Source organism: Cavia porcellus, unplaced genomic scaffold, assembly GCF_034190915.1.
Source record: "Cavia porcellus strain 051 isolate PalLab524CR breed Dunkin Hartley unplaced genomic scaffold, mCavPor4.1 scaffold_24, whole genome shotgun sequence".
Classification (NCBI taxonomy): Eukaryota; Metazoa; Chordata; class Mammalia; order Rodentia; family Caviidae; genus Cavia; species Cavia porcellus.
Window position 1 is genome coordinate 30,972,166 of NW_026947507.1, and position 23,329 is coordinate 30,995,494.

At 35.9% G+C, this 23,329-nt stretch overlaps 1 protein-coding gene and 1 pseudogene across 13 annotated transcripts in view; both read left to right on the forward strand.

Moving 5' to 3' along the window:
- Positions 1–23,329, forward strand: part of Marchf1 (membrane associated ring-CH-type finger 1) — a 687,536-nt gene that overhangs the window by 373,932 nt on the left and 290,275 nt on the right. Inside the window, exon 1 of one of the 13 annotated variants that reach the window (XM_063234810.1) lies at positions 8,124–8,383. The exons of the other annotated variants lie outside the window; for them this stretch is intronic. The gene's annotated coding sequence lies outside the window, so the exon portion shown is untranslated. Of the gene's footprint in view, positions 1–8,123; positions 8,384–23,329 lie in introns of those variants that run through there. 13 annotated transcript variants of the gene reach the window in all.
- Positions 1,319–1,846, forward strand: LOC106025646 (thioredoxin-like; annotated as a pseudogene).

Consider the following 23,329-nt stretch of genomic DNA (forward strand, 5'->3'; position numbering starts at 1 on the left):
ATTGGCAGTCTATCCTAGCAATAAGATTATCTTAAAAGTCTAACAATCATCTTTGCTCTTCTGTACCTCACAATTGGCATTAAATGATGCTCAGAGTTAAAGAACAGTACCAGTTGCCAAAATCTGCTTTGTAGCAGCCCAGAGGAGATGTGTGGCACTATGTTCAAGGATTTGGTTTGTATATTTATGTAGTGCAACTATCGTTGACTTTACTTTTAGCACACAATCCTTCCTTTAATTCTTTATTTCCTTCTTTCCCTATGGCATAGGCTAAAATATAGATTCATGAAAATATATGCAAAATAAGCTTGAATTAGTTCAATATTGGAATAGTCATATTCTATTTCAGAGGTCTAAGCCTGTAAGCTTAAGATAAAAGGTTTGGGGAAGAATCATTAACAGAGCATATTAAATTTGTTCTGGATTGGTATGTGCCTCAAATAGATCATTATTGGCACTAATGAATATTCATATTGACCCTTCACTAAATATTTGTTGAATAGAATTAAAAATTATACAAAGTTTGACATTTAGGATTATTTTAAAGTTTACTTCTTTTTGTTTTTGGTTCAAAATTAAAATGCAGTAGTATTCATTATGCCCCAGTTTCTTCATCTGTGGTGTGAACAACACCTGTTTTGTGTAAAGGAGTTTATAACTCTCAAAGTATCTGTGTCGGCACCTAGGAATAATTTGTCAATATATTTGATATATTTAGACCAAAATATGCATTGTAATTTGGCATTAGTTATAGCTGTTAAAATAAATGTAGAAAAAGATTGCCGTGAAGCATAATACATTGTTTTAACTTTGTAATTAACCCAGTTTTAGCTATCGTTTTGTGGGAACTAGTCAGGCAAATGCTAAGTTTTTACTACTTTGGAACAGGGACTTGGTAACACTTTCCTTAACATCTACTATGTCTAGGGCTGGGTATCTGAATATAGGTTTTCTCTGGCCATGCCTAGTCTTCCAGTTTTCTAGTTAGACATTTCTTCCAGATAGCTTTACAGGTTGTCTACTTCCATTTTGTTAAACTTTCAGTTAACCCTCACCCCCTGCCCACGAGAGCTTCCCACTTTGAAAGTCTATCTATACCAATTTCAAAATTTTAAACTTTAACATCTAACCATGTCCTCAAATAATCCAGATGAAAGTCTAATCTTTAGAGAAACTAGGCACATTCTAATTTACCCAGTCTTCTAGCCGCTAATTAAATCTATGCTAACTTGAAGAAAATTATCTAGTTATGTCCTCTTGCCTTCCATCCACTTCCATCATTTGCTCTGGTAGCTTGTTCAGGGCCTCATCAGCCAGAATGGGACAGCAGGTTGACCACAAAGAGGCTTTGTAGCAAGCCTTGGCTGGCGCAGGAGATAAGCTTGCAGTAGCTGATTTCTCAGCCATGTGGTGTGGGCCTTGAAAAATGATCAAACTTTCCTTTATTCCCTGTCTGAAAAATTTTCCCGCATGTCGTTCCTTGGATGACCCAGGACATTGCTGCAGACTGAGAAGTCGAATGCAGGCCAATCTTTCAGTGTTTTAACAAAGGGTAAGAAGATAGGTGAGTTTTCAGGTGCTAATAAGGAAAATCTTGAAACTACCATTAATGAATCAGTCTAATTGTGTTTTCTGAAGAATATAACCAGCTATCGGCTATTTAAAACTTTTAATTTTTTCTTTATTACAAAATGTATGACTTGTGGAAGTTATATACCCAACTGCCATCTGGTTATAAACGACAATAAAATACTGACTCTACCCTTCAAAAAATTTGAAGATAATTATTATGCCATTTGAGAGTTCTGTGATTCAAAGCAATTTATTTTATAAAATTCAGACACTAAATTCTACATGTTTTCCATCTATAGATATTTGCTAAAAGTTGAATTTTTCAGTAACCTTGCAAAGGAAAATATTAACCAAATGGAAGACAGTTAGATGATTTTATAAGCATGACAAAAAATGTATGAAAAACTATATCTGGTATTGTACTCTTTGTATTTTCTGTACTTAATTTTAAAATGGGACATACTTGATTTAACTAGCACAATATATTTAAATCCCTAGCTGTATTTAAATCATACCAGAATACATTTTGAAAGTATATGTGAAATAAAAAAGGATTATAACCAGTAAATACCTTTTGTTCTGTATAAAGTATGTTCACTATTATTTCTAGATTTTAAGTTTAGAAAGTACAATGCAATAAAATAGTGATCATTTTTGACTATAATTCAAACTTCTGTTACAATCTACTGTTATTTAAATGAGCTAATCAAATATTTCTAAAATCACAATCAATTAAACCATCTCTGTTTCATATTAAATAGGGCTGGCTTGCGCTAAGTGGTATTAGATTTTCTAAGGCTGAACTACAGTCTTGAGAAGCAGAGCCAGCATGCTCCACCACACATGCACACACGCACACGTGCGTACACATGCTCACCCACACATACAGAGACAGGCAACAGAGACAGAGACAGAGGAAGACATAAAAAGGTTAAATTAAAAGCCAGAAGTTACTCTGCCCACATAAGTTATGAATTTGAAACTTTTTAAAAAGATGTCAAGAAAATCTATAAGATTACATGATTTGTTTGAATTGATAACAGACTGATACTTTTGATTTTCCAATTTGTTTCGAAGAACTGGTACTTCCTGGGAATCATTTTAGAAATGGAGAACCCCGGAGAGAGTCTGCAAAGAGTGAAGAGGGAGGTGCATTTGGAAGGATGCGTAGGGAATACTTAGGAAATGTCTGGCCCCTTTGCCAATGAGAAAGGGGAAAGTTTTGAGAGTCAGTAGCCCACGAGGCCATAAAGCAAGAGCAACAGTGGAGTCAGGAATTAGCTGGAGAATTTAGCTGTAAGTATAGCAGGAAATTTAGACATAGAATACTTGATGATGGAAAAGAGCCTTTGTTTGCAAAAGTAATAATGACACGTATTACTTACTGAGATCGCAAGCTTCCTAGAAAGAAAAAAAATCAATCACTATCTGTCAGAAAAGCTGGAATCTGACAGTGAGGCTTTTCTATGACAATACCCTGAGAATTTCCTACTTGAAGCCTTTTCTTTAGGGGAGAAAAAAGGCATTAAAGATGCAATAGGTGGCTTTAACAAATGTATGCAAATTACATTATGATAGAAATTGTGTCTCAAAGATTTTCTCATTAAAGGAAGGGCCAACAATCAGTAAATATAAAACACTTCATGTCTGCAAGTTGATATATTTACAATTTTAGTGCCACTTAAGGTGCTCTGTGAGCCAGCGATAGCATTCTCTCGGTCTGTGTGATCACCTGCTTCTCATTATGGTATCAAACCACTAGAAAAGATGTGCGTTGCCTTCTTAATATTTAATTAGATTTTTAAAATTAGCATTCTCTCATGGTAATTTAGGCATATTACAGCTGCTACAGCAAATTGAGAGATGCCTGTGGGATCTGAAGGTGTGCTTGACATTAGCCATGGTGATCTGTTCTGCTGTTCCCGTCACTAATGGAATATTGCTGAGTGTATCTGACAATGCTTCCGACAAGTCTTACCACCCATCCCTAGAGGTTTTTCTTTGCTCTTCTTTTGAAGGGCTATTTGGGGATGTGAAAGTATCATAAGCAGGGTTTCTCCCCAGCTGGCAATATTTGTATACGCCCAGCAGTTTTCTAGAAGGTCTTCTCATGGAAGTAATATGGCATAATTCTATTTTCCACAAGATTTGGAATTTGATATTAATTTTAAAGAGCAGAGCTTTCAGGTAGGAAGAGCAAGGGAGGCCAAACACTTAAGGCAGAGCTGCCTTTGCATTGTTTATTCTTCAGTTCCTGAAATGAGTGCTTGGATAGAAGGGATAAAGGCGGGATTATGGATGCCTAGGATGTGCCTGTAAATTTAGCAAAAACTTCCAATATCTGAAATAGGGCACAGTGATTGCTCAGCTGAGAAAAGAAATGCCAGTCCCGCTGTAAATCTTTACTGCCCAAGCCTTCGCAACCCATTTGTCAGTCAGTGCTTTTCTATAACAATTTTAGCTCTGAAAAAATATCCCCAGGGCTGAAAACTTATTAAAACTCTCTGTATGGAGCAACTATGCTGCCTGGGGAGGAGCTGGAAAAAGAGAAGGCTGGTCCTACCCCTAAGGGCAGTAAATCTAATGACAGCCAGAGGCAAATACAAAGGATTATGTGTATAAGACAGGTGGCCAAATATTAATAAAGACACCTGCATTTATAAAATAGACCAAATAAAATATTTACCATCAGGTTTGAGAGTTGAAATGCTTTAAAAGTGGAATATATTACAATTTATTTATTACTAATAACTACTATTGAAATCCACTGGGTACTAGGCAATTTATTTACCTTATTTTATTAAATCTTAATCATAACCCCTTGAAATAGTATAATCATCAGTTGACAGAGAAGAAAGTTAAGATTTTTATGATTCATATTTGCTTTAAAAGTCACCCACCCAGTTTATAATCAAACCTAGATTTGAACCAAAAGGTGCATCTCTACTATATAATTCTTCTATAACATACTTCATTTACAATCAATACATATGAAATATATATTATAGAGGGTCTCAGCAATTTGACATATAATTATATGTGAACTAAAGAGGGAAAGGGTGGTATCCAATTTGTTTTATGGTGGACAGGCCAGAACCTGTCATAAATATATAGTTACTTAGACATTCATGTTACCGTTAAGCCACCTGTTAATATTAAGTATTAATTGTTAGATTGTTATAGTGATACTTAAGATGTAATCAGTCCCTTGACTCACTTGTTTTTGATATTTCTAGCTTTTATATTGCAAGTTTTCTAAGAAGTAGCATGTCTAGATTCCCATAGTATCTGTTACAAAACTAAGCACAGGAAAGTTCCCTAATATATGCTGTTAAATCATACTGAACCAATGTCAGAATATCTAAAATTAATACATATAATCCATACTATCAGCAGCAAAATTGATTTTAGCATAACAATCAACCTGTGATTAACTCCCTATAAATGACTGTCATGATATCAAAACCACATTCGCTGAATATATTAGGATCAGTTATACTAGGGAAAGATCAAGAAATCTCTTTAACTTGTTGTTGGTCAGTAATGAACTGCAAAATGATTTCCTAGTTGCCAGTTTAATAGCCAAATAATATATGTGGGCATTGTATTTTCTGGAACAGAAGTTATAGAAGTAGTATTAGTTGCATGAACAGAAAAGTCATCAAATAAAACACTGAATTTTATTTAAAAGGACATGTACACCGTTAATAGGAATATAAAGACGACTGTTTGCTAGCTCTCCTCACATAAATCTCTAAGTAATCACAACATATCTGTTAAATAAACATGCATTGAGAGACTACTATGCTTCACTCATTAGTGTCAACTTGTGGGTTCTAGGGAATAAAACCTCATGGAGTTCATGTACTGCTGGGAGTAGATAAGCCATAAAATTACAAATAAACCTTGTAAGTAAAATCTTGATAAATGTAGTAGGTTAAAATACAGTAAGCAAGCAAGGATTCCTGGGGGCCGGAGAGGAATGAAGTTGTCTGCAGATATAACGGTTGAGCACAGATATAAGACAAGAAGTGAGAGGTCTTAATGGTGGAAAGTAGATTTCAAGGCTAAGGAAAGATCGTGGCAAATGTCAGAACTGGCAACATCTCTGGTTTTTCCAAAAGAAAGAGTTTGACTTGGAAAACTAATAAACTTACCTTGTTTTATTTTGCTTTGCATTTATTTATTTATTACCCAGGGTTTTGCTATGCATTTCAGGCTAGTCTTGAACTCACTTTATAGTTTAGGCTGGGCTTGAACTTGCAGCAGTCCTCTGGCCTCAGCTTCCCAAATGCTGGAATTACAGGTGTGCACCACCATGCTTGGAGAGATTTGTTTTGTTTTGTTTTAGTGCTTGTCTTTTTCTTTTTTGAACTTTGTTGCTATTTATTAAGAGGAGAAAAACTTGGAAGAAGCAAGTCTGTGTACATGCACGTGTGTGTGCACATGTGTTTGTGTGCTTGTGTGTACCCACCTGCTGTGGGTCAAACCTGGATTCTGTGTTTGAAGATCTCATCTTCAAGGTGCTTATTAGGTGTTCTAATGAAGATTTCAAGATTCAGTAGTTGATATGAAATTGTCAATGAAGAGAGAAGTTCAGCGTGTGGGCATCTAGGAGTCATCACATTTAAATGAAATTTAAAACAATGAAACTCTTAAAATCAGCCTTGAACTAAGTTTAAAGAAGAGATCTGAGAACAGAGATGTGGACTAATATTTAAAGTGGGATTCAAGTAGAAGTGACAAAAGGGACTAAAATAGGGAACCAAATGAAGAATCTGTTTTGGAGAAAAGGAGAGTGTGGGATTGTATGTGATGTTACTGTGTCTTAGTTACTTTATACTGGTCACTGAGACAAAATACCTGATGCCCAAAGCTGGGAAAGGAAAGGTGTACAGTTTTTGAAGGTTTCAGTCCATACTCAGTTGGCTCCAAGGCCAGGTGGCATAGTGGGGCTGTAGTTCGTGGAGGCTGCAAACAGCAAGGCAGAAACCAGCAAGAGAGAACGAGACACACCTTCTTCCTGCCATTTCATTACATCCTGGCCCCACCCCAGGCCAGTTTAGCACTCACACCCCCAATACAAGTGCTATACAATGAACCAATCACAAATGCATAATGCAAATGCATGAGGCCTGGGAGCCACCAACATAAACATATTGATAAAGTGAAGACTGAAGTAGACAGTAAATCAATGCAGAAGGAAGCATACAATTGTTGCAGTGATCTAGACAATAGAGATGACTGATTTTCAATTCTTGGGAAAAGTACATCAAAGGATGAGTTTACATGGGAACAGAGAGGATTTTCCCACATTTCCACCTTAATGAACGTATTCATGATATCAACACAGATGGAATTCATTCAGAATAGACATATTTGTTATATCTTTTTGATCACTTCTATTTTCTCATTGCAGTGAAAATCTTGGTCATCATCTGAGCACATGAGTGGGGAGGAAGTGTTAAATGTATGAGTATTACATACAGAGAGCGGGATTGCTAGGTGTACATGAAGTAAGTGGTCTTAATTTAAATAAGGACATGTTAGTATGATTGTGCTTTCCCCTCAGCCTGTTTAAATAGGAAGTTTCTGAGGTATCAAGATGAAATTAACCAATGTCGGAATTTCCCACAGGTGAAAAATCATGAGAAAGGCAGGAATATGGGGATAGGAGGAAGGGAACAATGATGAGTTGTCAAATTTAAATTATTCAGGGATAGAAGTGAGAACATAGGTTAGGCCATGAATAAGAATGATGTTGGGTTCAGTAATTATCTATACCAGTGGGGTTGAAAATCTGTTACAGTCAGATAGTTGAGGTAATGAGCTAGAACACTGTGCAGAACTGATGAACTAGAAAGACAGTTGACCTTCCATTAAGGATGCGACCCAATTTCTGGTAATGACAAGTTCTATAATATGACTGAATGGAGATGAACAGATTCACAAGCCAGTATGTTGGAAAGTTTACCCATGTGGATATGAAATTGCTAAGACTTCCTCAAGAGTAGTGGAGAGAATGAGTAAGAAGGAAAGAGTTTAGATATCTGAGAACTGACACAGAGTGGACCAACATTGATATGGCTGCAACTGAATTAATAGGGACGAAGTATTTTGGTGATATGCACTCAAAACTGAGAAGTTTTAAGAAAGAAGTAAGAAAAAATACCTGAAAACAACTCTGAGAAGCAGGGTGACTCCCACCTCCAAATCCACAAGGCCAGAAAGAAACCTCATTTTACATGTAAAACGGATGATTCTCATTTTGTTCAAATCTTGTTTTTAGGGTTTAGGGAAAATTAATAACAGTATTTTTGGAAATTAATTTGGAAATTTGATATGCTAACTATTGGTCAAACAAGAGGAAGAGAGAGAGAAAGAAAGAGATAGAGACAGAGAGAGACAGAGACAGAGACAGGCAGAGAGTGAGAGACAAAGATAGAGACAGACACAGAGAACGATCCAAATGAGAAATATAGAACTGGGAAAGAGAAATTGCCATAGAAGAAGAGTTGAAGGAAAACCAAGAAAATTTCATGTAGGGAAGGAATTAAGAAACTAGTAGATATCTTAAATTTTTACAAGTCCCTAAAAGCAATAAAAATCAACTGCATTATTTTGACCACTTACAGACCAAAAAACTGATGTACAAAAATAAAATGATGTGTACTAATCACATCACTCAGTACATTCTGAGACAGCTTGAATTGAAGTCCATCCGTCTTGACTTTCTGACTGTTACTGCATCCAGGAGCTGATGACAAGGAAACTAAGAACGAGACCACACTACATAGAGTGAACACATCAGGTAAGATGTGTTTATTGGGTCTTTAACCTGCAAGCACACAACTGACCAAATAGATGACTGAGCAGCTTGCTCAGCAAAGTGCTTTGTATTGACTCATAGTGCCTAATCTGTAAATTTCCATTAGTCATGGGCATGTTTTGAAAGATGCTCTCTCCTTGTATGTGAACACCTTGCCCTTGTACTTGGCAGTCTAACAGGTAGGCAACTTGCTCAACAATTGTTGACTTACTCCTACAATCAGTATCACTGTCTTGCATGAATGTCCTGACCTTATCAAAGGGCTGAGAAACCTCATTGTTTGAGTGGCTGTAAAGTAGAAGAAAAACATACCACATCCAAAGGATGGTAGACTGTATCATAGTCTTGGAGAAAGCAATGTTTCTAAATGTTCAACATATCCAAACCCAGAATTGAGTAAAATCTGACCCAAAGGCAAAGACATCGATGAGGAGAGGCAAAAATGAAGACAGATATACAAAGCCTTTTATTTCATTTCAGCCATAAGTTAGGTGTCTGTTGGCTCAGTTAACTTGCCTTGTGGTTTTCTGTTACAAAGATCATGTTCCTTTTTGTGTCCTCATCTTTGTTATTGCTGTTATAACTAATTGCATATAAATAACTCTAATGTGAATAGGAGTTATATTTTATTCTTTTCAATATGATATACATGTAGTATAAATTCAACAGTGATAAGATGACACGATCAAAGTGCAATATAAAAGCATAAAGAAATGTTTGCAAAGGTCTTTTACAATTGTTTTGGAACATCGTTTTTATTTCACAAGGCAGTTATTTCAATGTGCCCATTCTTGTGCTCACAGCAAAGTAAGCGAGCCACTTCCTTTCTGTTTCAGTTAGGTCTGTGCATGGTAGCACTGCAGGGCTCCTACTTCCTGCAGCAGTGGCAAAGCTGAGAGTCATAAGCAAGTCCTGGGGGGAACAAGAGCACTGTCTGTGTAGAACCTACATAGAACTAATGACACGCACTCATAAGACACACCCACTGGCAATGCAGGCAATTAAAACCTCCACTTAGAAATCAGGAAACTCAAAGAGATAAAGAACAAATGTTAGTTACCTCAATCCCTTCTATGGGAAAGCGGATGAGAGCAGAGCATCCTCTGTCTTACCCAATGCTAAGACTGTTAAGTCTATAGAACAGAAGCCTAAGAAACAGAAGCCACTGAATACCTTATCTGTCTTCGTTGCCTTCATCTACACTGTGCATCTCAGACCTTGAAGGAGCTGAGGCTAACCACAGGAACCACCATGGGGAATATGTTTAGCCTTCCTTCTGGCTCAGGTGACAGAGTGCTAAGCTGAGGTTTAGCTAGTTGCTGTTCTAGAGCAAAATACACTGCTGATCATCTGCCAGGCATCACCATTTGCATCAGCTCATCAAGCACCCAGGAAGTGTAGCTATCTCCAGAAAGCAGTTGAAATGATTTATTCCTGTTCAGAGGAGGGTTTAATTGGCATTTACACAGGGGTAAAGGAGTGAGAGTAATAATGAAGCTAAAGAGTTTCAAGGCATCCTAATTGCACATGTACACATCTTAATTATTTAAACTGCTGAAACTTTAGGGCTGCAGACTATCTCAGTATTGCAAGTGCATTGCTACATACCCAGGCTACATATAATTATGTGTATGCATTCCGATATGCAAGCAGAAATGAATGCATATAGACATACATTTATATTTCTTATCTTTCAGTAGGACTGTCTTATGGTGATTTTTATATGTAACTGTCAGTAAAGCTTGTTCCTTTTCATATTTGGTCATTTTCTCACCAATTACATTTGTAATTATTATAAATCTGTAGCGTTATACTAACCATGTTGTATAGGTAACCATGTTAATGGATCTTTTATTGCTTTAAAATTTTCTTTAACCCTATTTAGATATTAAACAAGTACATAGATAGCTACAATATGAACTACCAAAGTCTGGGATATAATTAGACTCTTTCTTTGACATGATAGAAGGAAATTGTCAAATTAGTCAGGCCTTGGAGGAAGGCTTCTTCTCAGTCAGCCAAGTCCTGAAGGATGATAGACACTATCCCACTGTACCTAATAAGAAATAATATGACTTTGTACCTGAAACTTCAATGGTCTTTGTAATTCTGAGTCATCATTTCTTGCTGTTTCTGGGATTACAAAGAAAACGAGGAAATGTGTGGAAAATTTAATTGAAACGCCAAAAGCTAGCATTAACCCAATTTACTGAGGAACATCATAAAGGTTCCTGTCCTATTTCACCAATGTTCAAATCTTGACTGGATTATTTGATCACCGTTGATATAGGGTAGGAACACTCCTCATGACTCCTGTTCCCTGTCTGGCTAAGTCCTTCTTTATGCCTGTGAACATTTTTAGATTGTGTTGGCTCCTGGCTGCCTGTGTAGCTCTGTGCCTCACTGTCACGTTATAAAGATGCTTTACTGAGCATGCGAGGAACAGTGTAAAATGTCACTTCACTTTTACTTAAAAGAAATACACTCCTATTACTTCATACATTTACCCAAAGACACTCATTAAGCATCATCTATGTGTCAAAGGTGCAGTAAAGCTCCTTAACATCTTCTCGCATGAGTTTTAGAAATACAAGTTAACTATTAAAAGTTGAGAAAATATTCAAACTTTTAATTATCATTTGCCCAGGTTCCTTGTTTATTTATATGCTGGATTTGTTAGAAGGCAATTATGCTTCGGTATCTGCCTCTGTGAATGTCTTTTATGATAATCACTGACTACTTTTATTCTAAACAGTCTTTTCAAAGCAGCCATGGAATAGAGAGAAGAGGGGAATTTTTTGTTGTTTTCTTTTGTTTTCTGTCCAGATGATAAATAAAAATGTTTTCCTCAAGGGAAAAGGTTGAGCAAGCTCACTATCTTGTATAAAAGATCCGGTTTCCCAAAGCTCAGATTTCATATTCTCTAGTATAAGTCAGTATGTGTGAACACGTCACCAGGCACTTCTTTGTTTACCTTGTGGAGATGCCAATTCAAGGAACTGGCACAAATTCTAATCCTCTGACTATTGCTATATAAAATAATAAAGAAATTTGTCTCTTAGAGTCTCATATCTTACATTATTATCCATGAAGCTGGCAATTTCTTAGTAGCTGTCAGGTAGGTTGAATTTTCTCCTTTCCAGTCATAATGTCCCTTTAAATAGCTTTTGTTTTATCATCATCTTCTTTTCTTGTGGCAAAAATAAAATCTCATATTAAAAGCTCTAAATATAAAGCAGTTTAGTTGAATTAACTTTCCTTTTATGTGTGCTTTTGATGACAGAGTATTGTTGCTATGGTGACAGTTTTGGAGTTCATGCCTCCCCAACTCAAGTGGTAAGTTTGCTGAAAGTGGCTTTAAACTAAATTGTACAGGATTTGTGAAGAGCATCTGGTGGGATTGTGTCTCATCTACTTTCTTGTCTTAGGAAAACAATATCTGACATCCACAAATTAAAGGAGGCAAGATTTATTTTGGCTCATGGTTACATACTATAGTCAGCCAACTCCAGGGCAGAAATAGAGGGGGATGCCCAGATGTGAATCAGGAAGCAGACAGAGAAGGAAGGAGCCAGGGAGAGAGATATATCCTTCCTCATCATGGCGCCAGTGATCCCACCTCTTCAAACCACTCCCCACTCCCACTAGCACATTTGGCTCTGAACTAAATGAGTCCACTGATGAGTACAGTACCCTGGTGATTCCATCTCCTTCCAAAAGTACCACCTCTGATTATATGAGGCTTTGTGTGGACCTTCTACCTTCAGACCACAGGACTGTGATAGGCTTGATTGGCTTCTTTCATTTGAAATGTATCAGTTGCAATCTTATATAGTCTAAACATTATAGGCTTACGTAAAGCTTTAAGTATGAACTAAATGAATGAAGACCTGAGTGAATGTGTGAATGAAGGAAGGAAGGTTTCATAAAAAGAAAACAACTCTACACTAACTAGTAGATTGTGCATTTAAAGTGTTTCTAACTTAATGAAGAACTGGATAGGAAACATTGTGTTTACCATATTTTTCCTACTCCTTTCTTAACTTAAAATGAGAAACTAGTTGAATAGAGTAGCCATTTTGAAATTTAATTTTTAAAATTTCCTATGTATTTAAATTGTCACAGTAGCTCTATGGTTTGGATATTCCTATCAGAGCTCATGCTGAAAGCCTTGTTGTGAGGTGTTCATTGGCGAGACCAAGTAGGATCACTAGGTGATTAGGTCTTCAGGGCACTGCTCTCACAAATTGGTCAGTCTACTCCCTGCCTAGTGGATTGATGGCTTTGGTGGCAGTGATTTTGCTATGAAAGTGAGCATTTGTGACATGCCTGCTGTGGCTTGCCAGCTGATGCCTTCTTCTAGGTCATGACCTGCTGAGAAGCTTCCTAGATACCAAGCAGATAATGTGCCATGTTGTTGAACTTCTAGAACTATGAGCTCCATAAGCCTATTTTATTTTAAAATGAACATATATATGATATTCAGTTATAGAAACAGAAAAAGAACTAACACATACCAGTGAGCCAATGCTTTTTGTTTTATTCTTTTTTTTTGTTTTAGTCTGCTGAAGTCCTTTATTGCCTTATTAAAAAGGGATAAACTTGTGCCCTGCAGTATTGTCCGATGATTGTGCAATACAAAGCGGTATGCCATCTTGTACCAAAATTATTTGCTAATAAAAGATAAACCCTAGTATAGTTTAATTTTGTAACTTGAACAACTATTTCTAAGAGGACAATCTGTAATTTATCAACTAGTGACTTCTTACTGTTTATTTTTTTGAAATTTTGTGTTATTTCTACTCTTTTCTGTTTTGCTTTTTTTCTCTTTAAATAAAATTTAAAAAAAATAAACCCACCAGGTAAGTTATTAATCATTGCCAGGGAGATAAATATCAAAGAATATATCTGAAAGAAGGAAGAAGAAAAGTCCAGGTCAATTTGTTGGTGGTATTGTTGTGTGTTCTGCAGTAACCTGCCCTGGCTCTATGTGAATTAGCCTTTAGATGATAAGAAGAATCGATGTTCCACTACATCGTAGTAGTGCACAAATCTGGGGAAAGACACTCAGGTCCTGAAGGAGCTGTGAAGTGTTTTATGGGATTGTGTTGGAAAGCCCTTGCTTGCCATGTGCACTGATGACAGCTTTTTTACTCTTTTGTTTTCTTTCATTTCTGGGAGCAGAAAGAGTTCATAAATTTCTGCAGGCAAAGTGCTCCTCTGTGACACATATTTTGGAAAAAAAATGCCGTGGATCTATACCCACTGGAAATGTATGCTAACCTTTAAAAATGAGAAAGTGAATTCAATACATGGGCAAATAATTTAACTGGGAATCTTGGGTTTGTGTTCCGTAGTTAATGCCTTTTATTCTAGGTTTTCTACTTATGGTTCACTTCTTATAATTATTAAACACAGAAGCCAGTAAAATCATTTTTCTGTGTAGTATCTAAGAAATCAGGAATATAAATACTCTCTTGGGGTAAAAATTTAATTACTATTTGTGTTCTGCAAAGATAAAAGCATAGTTATCACTAAGACATATATAACAGAGCTCTCAAAACTATGACCCGACAAGGTTTTAGTGACCTTTCCTCTCTTCACATAGTATTACCTGGATTTGAAGTTTGCTTCTGTTTCTGGTGTTTAACATACAGGTTAAGTGGTGTAAAGTCTGAAAAAAAAAATAAAATGAATATGTAAGTACTAATAATATATTTGAAGCTTATCTGACACAAGTATCTGAATGTTTATGCATTTTGGTGCTCCAGTTTTAGATCTATGAGATAATCTACCAGTGGAGACTTGTACTATTTTTTTAAAAGATTTTGAAAATTTTAATATTGTAAGCTCAAATATTCACATTTGGTGTAAAAACCAAACCTGTTAGATATATATAACAGATGAACCACAAGTGCAATAAAAATGAAAAAGTAAACAACAAATTAGTGACAAAGATATAATTAAGAATGTAATTGGGAAAATAGAAAACTACTTCAACTGAGAAAGCAGAATGTGGAAAATGGATTCCATGATAAATAGAATTGTAAACCAGGGAACAAGAAGGCAAATCAGAGACCAGGGGCAGCACAGAACACCACACATTCTAGCCAGAAAAAGCAGAGCTTAGTGTCACCTGATCAATTCTAGAATCACGGTACCCTGTCTAGCAAGAGCTGAAGTATGCAAGGGGACACTGCATACTTGGAATGCTTCTCAAGATGAGCAAGGCTGGGAAAGTCCCTGTCCTTTCTTGCTTTCTCATCTGCAAATACTCAGCCCTATACAAAACCCACAGGAAAACACGTAATACGGGAGTTCCTAAATTTTAGGCTGCAGGGTTCAGATTCTAAGAGATGAGAAAAGAAAGAAAAGAATGGGGAGAAAACCTGAGAATGAATATGTCCAAGTCTTGGACAATATAGTTTTACAAAGTATCTCATCATGTCTTGTTTCTAAGAAAGAAAGAAAGAAAGAAAGAAAGAAAGAAAGAAAGAAAGAAAGAAAGAAAGAATAAACACACCACCTTGTTTCAACTGGTATGTGGACTCTAAAGAAAGTGGTTTCATGAAAGTAGAGAGTGGGGTTCTGGTCACCAGAGGCTGGAAGAGCAGGTGAGGGAAGGAGGGTTGGTGAGAGACAGATCCATAAATACTAAGTTACAGTTTGATATGGACAAGAAGTTCTGGGGTGTGACCACACAATGGAATGACTACATATGATGAGCATATAGTGCATGATTCAAAAAGCTAAAAGAAAGAATTTTGAATGTTTTCACCATAAAGAAATGACCAGTATTTGAGGGGATATATCTCCTCTTACTTAAACACCATGTATATATGCATCCAAATATATACTATCCCATAAATGTGTATGCTTTTGGTGTTTTTATGCACCAGTTAACATGGATAAATGAATTTAATCAAACTTTTAAAAGCATAATTCCATAAGTCCACTGGAGAATATATTCATTGAGAGGAGCATTTTCATCCCTGGAAAATATCTCTGCCAATACAATTCCCTCTATTCCCAAACTTTCCCTGGAGTAACCCCTTTGTTTGTTAAGACTGCAGTTTCCCTACGCCATCTGTTTTCTCTCACAGTATGGTAACACTGGGTCCAGAAGTGCACTGGGCAGATCCTGTAGTCCTCAGTGTTGGTTTCAGATCAATGTGTGCTCATCTTCTCTAAAACCAAGTGTCACTGAAGCCGATTTGAGAAAATGACTTCTTTTCCTTAAGCTTTTCTTCTCTCTTCTTTAATTCTGTCATCTTGTTACTTCTGCTCACATTAAACAGCTATCACTGTTTCCCGCACTATGGGCACTGATTTATCTTGGTTATTGCCACCTGACATACTTCATGCTGATTCCCTTGTCTGTTTCAGGTCTCTGCCTTTTGAGTATAAGGCAGACTTCTTAAGGCCAGAGATACTGTCTGCTGAATCTACTGCTGAACTCTCATTGCCTAAAGCAGGTCTAGCACATAGAAGACCCCCAGAACATGTTTATTGAATGAAAGAAGGGATAAATCTGAAAATACTCGAAAATGAATATAATACTAATTCATGCTTAAATAGTGTTAGTGTTTGCCAATCATATTTCCCAGGGATTTTTGTATTTTGTTCCATTTGATTTATCTAACAACATGAAATGGGTGTTATATGTTTCACTTTTTATATAAGGAAACTCAAGGTTTGGTCAAATCAAATGTATAATTTGCCTAAAGTCACAGAATTAATGGAAGTCAAAAACCAGAGTTTGGTTCTACTAATGAAAATTTCAATATTACATTTTTTTATCTTTGACATTTGTATTGCCTAACACAAAACAAAACAAAACAAAACAAAAAATCTAAACAAAAACAATAAAATACAAAAGGAAGGAGAGGGAAGCCAAGTTTAAATCTTTAAAACAGTTTGCAAATTTCATGAGATAAAGAATGGGATTGCATTTATTTGCTACTTTTGGCACACACAGCAAAAATTACAGTAGACACTTATGCATTTAAAATCTAACAAAGGGAGAAAGTGTTCTTATTATTGAGAAGTTGTTTTGATGTGTAGCTAGTGATTTGGAAAATGTAAACATTATTTATCAAGAAGATTTGTTATATGGTCATACAGCAACACCTTTGTTCACAAACAACACTGTTTGAAAACAAAAATATGTGGCAAAGTTTTGCTTCTGTTTGCAAACTCTACATCAGGTGACAAACAACCATGGCCATCTTCCTCACACAGACACAAATGCGACCATTTTCCCCAAAATTGTACAACACATGAAGTTCATAAACCATTGCACCACTGCATATCTACGTGGAGGAAGAGGGTAATGCTCTGTTGAGATTTACCAGATCAGATATGTGTGGCTTTCATTCCATAATTTCTTTGTACCAAGAATCAAACTCATGACCCCACCCTTGCCAGGCAGGCACTTATGCCACTGAACTAAATTCCTGGCCTCATTCTAGAAATTATACTGGAAAAAAGTAACAGAAACAAGACATGGTTATAGCTGCACAGAGCAATATGCAAACCATGTACACAGGAGATACTCAAGCAGTCCTGACACTCATATCTGAGAAAATTAATCAGGACTACTTTTTTAAAGCTTTTGCCTATTATCTTTTGTTCTCTACTATGAAATATATTTATGGAATATTTCTGGCTTTACTACTATAACAAAAATATAATATTTCCCCTGCTGTAACCGTATTTATAACTTACAGAAATACTTGAAACATAAATAATTATATTGCAAAGGTGAAATTTTTGGAGTCCCACAACCTGAGGTGAAGTTCTGCCTCTAAGACCAATACTCATATGGCCACAGAGGTGAAAAATGTTTTCTTTACTTAGGTATCTACTGTCTTAAATTAGAGATAAAAAATCTTTTAGGATTGCTTGAAATTTATGAAACACTTTAAGTGGTGCCTGGTACATTTTAAGAACTGTATAAATATTTCATTTTTAATATGTATTGTAGTCCTGAGAACAAAGCACTTGACTTTTGAGCTCTGTTTTCTCCATTGTCTTCTTTATATATGTAGTTCTCTGATCTGCCCTTTAACCCCAGGTTACTGCTGAAATTCAACTCAAATATCAACCCACAGTTCAAATAACACATACAAGCAAACCACAGTAATTGACGCGCTCCCCATGCATATGAATTAGCTATGTTCCAGCTTACATGCTCCATCCTAAATGATGTAGATGCAAGCATACTGTCTACCACCAAGTACAGAAATTCAACAATAACAACAACAAAACATCACTTGCTGCATATAACACAATAGGACAAATTTTCATGTCATCTAAAAAGAGGGATGTTCACAAAAATCCTCCAGAGGGCATCGATCTTTGTGAGTTTTCAGGTGTCTGATCCTCAATTTTGTAGGGTAAGAACAAGTTTCTTTGAAAACTTAGTATTTGGTTCATCTCAGTAGTAGACTTCAATTAACGAGACTTTTCTAAACATAGGTTGAAACATGCTTGGAGTGAACAATTGAATGAGGCAGCAACTATTTATTCCTCTTGTAAGTGGCACACGTTTTCCTCTCCTGGAAACTTGCCTAATGTGTGTGACAACACAGCAAAGATGCTTGCGCCCACTGCCATGTATCAAATCTGGCTACATTTGGTGTTTTCTACACATATGTGAATATATTTTTCTTCCAGAACCCTATATACTGCCTTATTTACTTTACACTGGAGACCACTGAGTCAAATAAAGTATTTTCAAGGTTTAGCCTAAAATGCCACCAACTGCCTAAAAAAGGAATTTGTACTCAGGGAGAATGATTAACTTTGAAATGACAGTCTCTATTATTTTTTCTTTGCTATATGTTTAAAAGTTAAATAGTTTCAGTATTCAGTCAGATTAATTTTTAAGATAAAATACTATTTTTAATTATAACCATTTTCTAAAATAGATGATATGGGTGTCCTCTGACTTGGCTACCTCCTGGTCTCATTATATTTATATGGGTTTGAGAAATAAATGTAAATATTATGGCTTTGAGTCAAAGATAAAAGATATCATATAGAATGTGTTCAAGGTAACATGATCCTTATATCACCTGTGGTTTTACTGAGTCCCAAGACGTCTTGACACTGGGTAGTGGATTCTTTCAGTAAACACTACTGTAGAGCAAGACTTGACTTTTAGAAACATGAGATGAAAGTTTCCAGATTTTTCTACTTTTATTCATATAGTCTGTTTCTTGCTATCACCCATTTCCAGCTACATATCTTTCCAAAGCACATTGACTTTGCTTTACTTTGACTTCTGTTAAACTGAAAATATTCAAATTTCTATAAGGTCAGTGCTATCTATATGTAAGTATAAGTATCAACATATATTTCAGAGGCAAGTATATAGAACATGCATACTAGAGTTTATACTGAAACTAGAAAAATCAATTGTTTGAAAGACATTAGTACATCTGACCTACTGGATTTCACCAGGCATCAAATTCTCTTGTAAGAACAATAAACAAGAATAGTTGTCAAAATGTCATTACAAGCTCCATTAAATTAAAGTCTTGTTGATACAACATAATCCAGACCACATTCTACTATTCTTCTCTGTTTATATGTCTAAATGTAGTGATTTGCATAAATGAAGTGAGATTGAGTGTGCTTTCTTTTCTAGAGTTATATTCTTGTCATTATGTCTATTGCTTATATCCTGTGGTAGGGAGCTGTTTGGCAGGAGAACAAGTTAGCAAAGTGAGCACTGTAAAGCACCTAACGCAGCTCGAAATAGAAAGGATGTATGATAACAGGCCGTGAGCCTGATTTTTGCACAGCTGGTTCTCTAGTGATGAGTCATCTGATTTTAATCCCCTCCAAAATGTAAGATTGAGGTATGAAATTATTTTTAGTATTTTAATATTTTGTTCAACAGTGGATATCATCTGTGATAGGGAAAAAAGAAAACTTGCAAGAAAAAGTGAGCTGACAATGGTCTTCAGCATTCTCCATGAAAAGTCTCAACTGAGACAAGTCCTTACTGAAAAGATTAACTTAGGGAACTTTTGCAGAACTGATGAAACAGAAGATGCTTACACATTTGTAATCTCTTAAATGATATTGTAGCAGCTGGAGCCTGGATGTAACAGCTTCAAAGATTCCATTCTCCCTGGGACCTGCTGCTGGGAGACACTGCTATTCTTCCCATTGCTTAGCAAAGAAACCGTCACACTGCGAGTGCCAATTATATGTTTTTTGGATGGTTTATGCTCTTTGTACTTCACCATGTGCATCAGAAGGGTACTGTGTGTTTAGATGAGCACTAGAATGTCATGGGATCATGAGAGTGAAGAGCTGCAGTGATATCCAGCTCCCCTGTGTCTGTGTTAAACTGTTGCCCATAGTAGTTATTATCCTGGAATTCACCTCAAACCTTTCCTTAGAATTACTTCTAATTCACTTATTCAGTTTTTAAAAGCCTTCTTACTTCTGGTGATCTGTCAGTGGGGAATGATGTGGCTGACTCTGCACAGGGCGACTGGACAGGAGTCCACATGGGAATGGAAGGGTTCATGGCAAATATTCGCAAGCATGTGTCTGAGTACGTTATGAGCCCTCTTTATAGCCGAGGTTGGCAATGCTGTGTCATCTTAGCTTTAGAAAAAGGAAAAAAAAAGCCTAAATAAATTCACTGGCCCAATGATTACCATCGAGTCCCAGAATTACATCGTACGTTTATTTCTGTAACAAATGCATCCCCTAATTATGGAGCCTTTTAAAAGCACTTTCGAAACTAGACATCCCCAAATTTCCTCATTCATCTCTTCTCTTGAAGCAGTGCTTTTCTGCAAATAAAAATGAGAAGCAAGTCTTTTGCTTTATAGAAAACTAAAATAAATCAGTAATTAAGAATTGATGCTGCCGAGTAGTCACAGTTCACCATTTGTGTAATTTTCTTCGTGAAGCTATAAGAAACTATGTTAGTTTATTCACACAAATTTTCATTTGAGGTACCCTCATAATCAAGATACTTTAATTTCATGCTACTCACATGAAAGGATAGCAGTGAAGAAAAAATAGACCACTGTGCTTGCTCATGAGCAAGAGGTCGGGTTCAGCTACTGTCAAATTTAATAAATAGCATACATCCCACATCTTTGACTGTTATTATTGGGGTTATAAGCCCAAGTGAAGTTCATAGATGGCTTATTAAATCTGTCCACAGATGCTCGGATGGTACAGTCTCTGTTGTTTTCCTAGCCTAATGCCAACCAGAGTGGTTCTGTTTGACTTATTACTTCTTTTCCTTATTATGCACTCAATTATTTTGTGGATCAGTAACTTGAAATGAGAAAACATATTTCAGTCTCTCCCAGTGCTCAGCAGAGACTGACACACTGTGGGCACCAAAAATTACCATGTTTGCTGGATGATTTTGTACCCTGTACTTCACATGAACTGGAAACATCCGTGTGTATAAATATGCCCTCCGATACATGGAGATAATGAGGGTGAGGGCTGCAGTGACTCCTGCGTGCCTGTGCCTGTTCCAAACTGCTGCCACAATGATGTTGCTTTACACATCTCCCCCAGTCTTTACTCAGCGCTGTTCCTAATTATGCAGCATTGAAAAGGCGTTTCTCCTTCTTCATGTGGTCTGTCAGTGTGGAATGGGGGTGCTCCCTGATGGATTTGAGCAGGAAGCCCAGAGCAAGCGTCCCAATAGGAGCCCAGGGATGGGCTGTGTGTCAGGTGTTTAAGTTAAGCCAAGAGACAATAGAAAACACAACTTTACTGAGCTGTATTTAAAAGTGTAAAATTATACTTTTATGAAGAACTGAAAAAAAGGTTATTAATTAGTGTCAGTCATGCCTATGCTTGATAAGGAGCCAAAGTATTTGGCTGAATAGTGCAATAGACCATTCTTAATTCACACAGTATAACAAAAATGTTTCTTCTTTTCATAAAATAATGATTTTTAAATAATCAGTAGGTCTTACGTAATTTAAAAGCTACTAAAAGATCATTAGTAAGTTAAAATAACACATTTATTAAAATATTGGTAGCTAACATATATTACCACAAGCATATTCATTAAAATGAATGTAAAATAGCATGAATCACAAAAGTTTTATATTGTTTATAAAAATTATTTTCACTGATCCATCAGAATTAAAAGTTAAATTGAAATTATACTTAATAAATATTAAGACTTGAAAGTCAAATTATATTTGAAATTAACTTAAAATTATTTTCTGGAGGTTTTATAAATCTGAAGAAGCAATTTTATTAATTTAGTTTTATTTTAAGTATTTGAAGCCTAAATCATTAAACAATTTTTTTGTCTGTTTTAGATAGGGTCTTGCTATGCAGTTCAGGCTGGGATTCAGTTTACTTCATAGATCAGGCTGGTCTTAGACTTGTCATGATCTTCCTGTCTCAGCTTCCTGAGTGCTGGGATTATAGTTTAGTGTCATCTTGACATTTCATGAATCTTACATCTTAATCTTTCTCTTTGTACAAAAACATAAGAATATTCTAAATTTTAAATTTTCAAACATAGCATGAGAAGTTTATATATCACACAGAAATTTATTAAATGTATAAATATCATATTATTGCATGATTTATACATTTCATTACAGCAAACTTTTCCTTAGCCATCATGGGCCATTTTCACCAATAACTTGTGTATGAGCTGTTACTCAAGGTATCATGAAACTTAAACTTTAAAAGAGACACAACTCCCGTATAATTATTGTACTATAGCCATTAATTTTTTACCCTCAATTTTTGATTTTTAAAACAATGTACACACAATTCAAAATCCCTTCTCTAATAAATGGTATTTTTAAATTATCAAATAATGTATATTAATGATACAAATTCAAATAATGTCATATGGAGAATAAAGCACGGATCCGTTTTCAGTTATTTCATAATAATTTTAAAATACTTTATACATATATTTATCTTTATTTGTTTATAATGTGAAATTGACTTAACTTTATCCCATGAAGGGTGTTCATATGGTTCCACCCTTTCACAATTAGGAACAAGGCTGTCTTGAGAGTTACATGAATGTTATATAATGTCAGCTGAGCTATACTGGGATAAATGAACGAAGTGACAGTCGTGCTGACACTCTGGACACCTGGTACTCAGTGAACCCTTTTGGTGCCTCACTTATACCATCTGCACCCCTGGACCCTGCACACTCTTCCAAAAGCAATCTCCAGGAGTTTTCTGAAATATGCTCAAATCACACAAAACTTAAAAAAATCTTTAGTCTTCATCATAACACTTTTATGATTACCTGAAAGATGATTTTCCCCTCTAAAATTCTTCTTCAGCGAATACCTAAAACTATTTACTGTTAATGATTCAATGCTTAATGTTATGCTACTGTGAGAGCCAGTTGCTTTTTACTGATTATAATTTCTCAGAGGACAGATATTTTGGATGTCTCTGTATTGCTAAGTGTTACATAAATGAATTCTTTCATGTTCACAGACAGGTCTATTCCTGAACATTTGATGGGTGGAAAAGGGGCAGCCAGATAGCAACCAGAATAAACTTGCCTGGTTACCTTGCAATTACTGGTATAAAAACTCCCTTTGGAGGTAACACAAGGTAAATGGTACTTATAATTTATGTTTTAATTTACATGAATCACAAACTCCTGAAGAGAGTCAAAATTGTGGGTTAAGAAGAATACTTTTGCTGCATTGAGAGAAGTTTCTAGTCTTTCACAGTCTTCAAGACAAAGAGGCTCACACACTCTAGCTTTATTAGGTTTGAGATCGTGTACTTAATTTTACCTTGAATGTCAGAAGAACAAAGCAATGGACATGGGTGACTTTGTAAAAGGACTGAGTCCTGAGTCTTGAGTCCTGAGCCTTGAATTATGAAACCTTTGGTGCAAAGCAAAGTGTTCCACTACAGCTCAAGAAC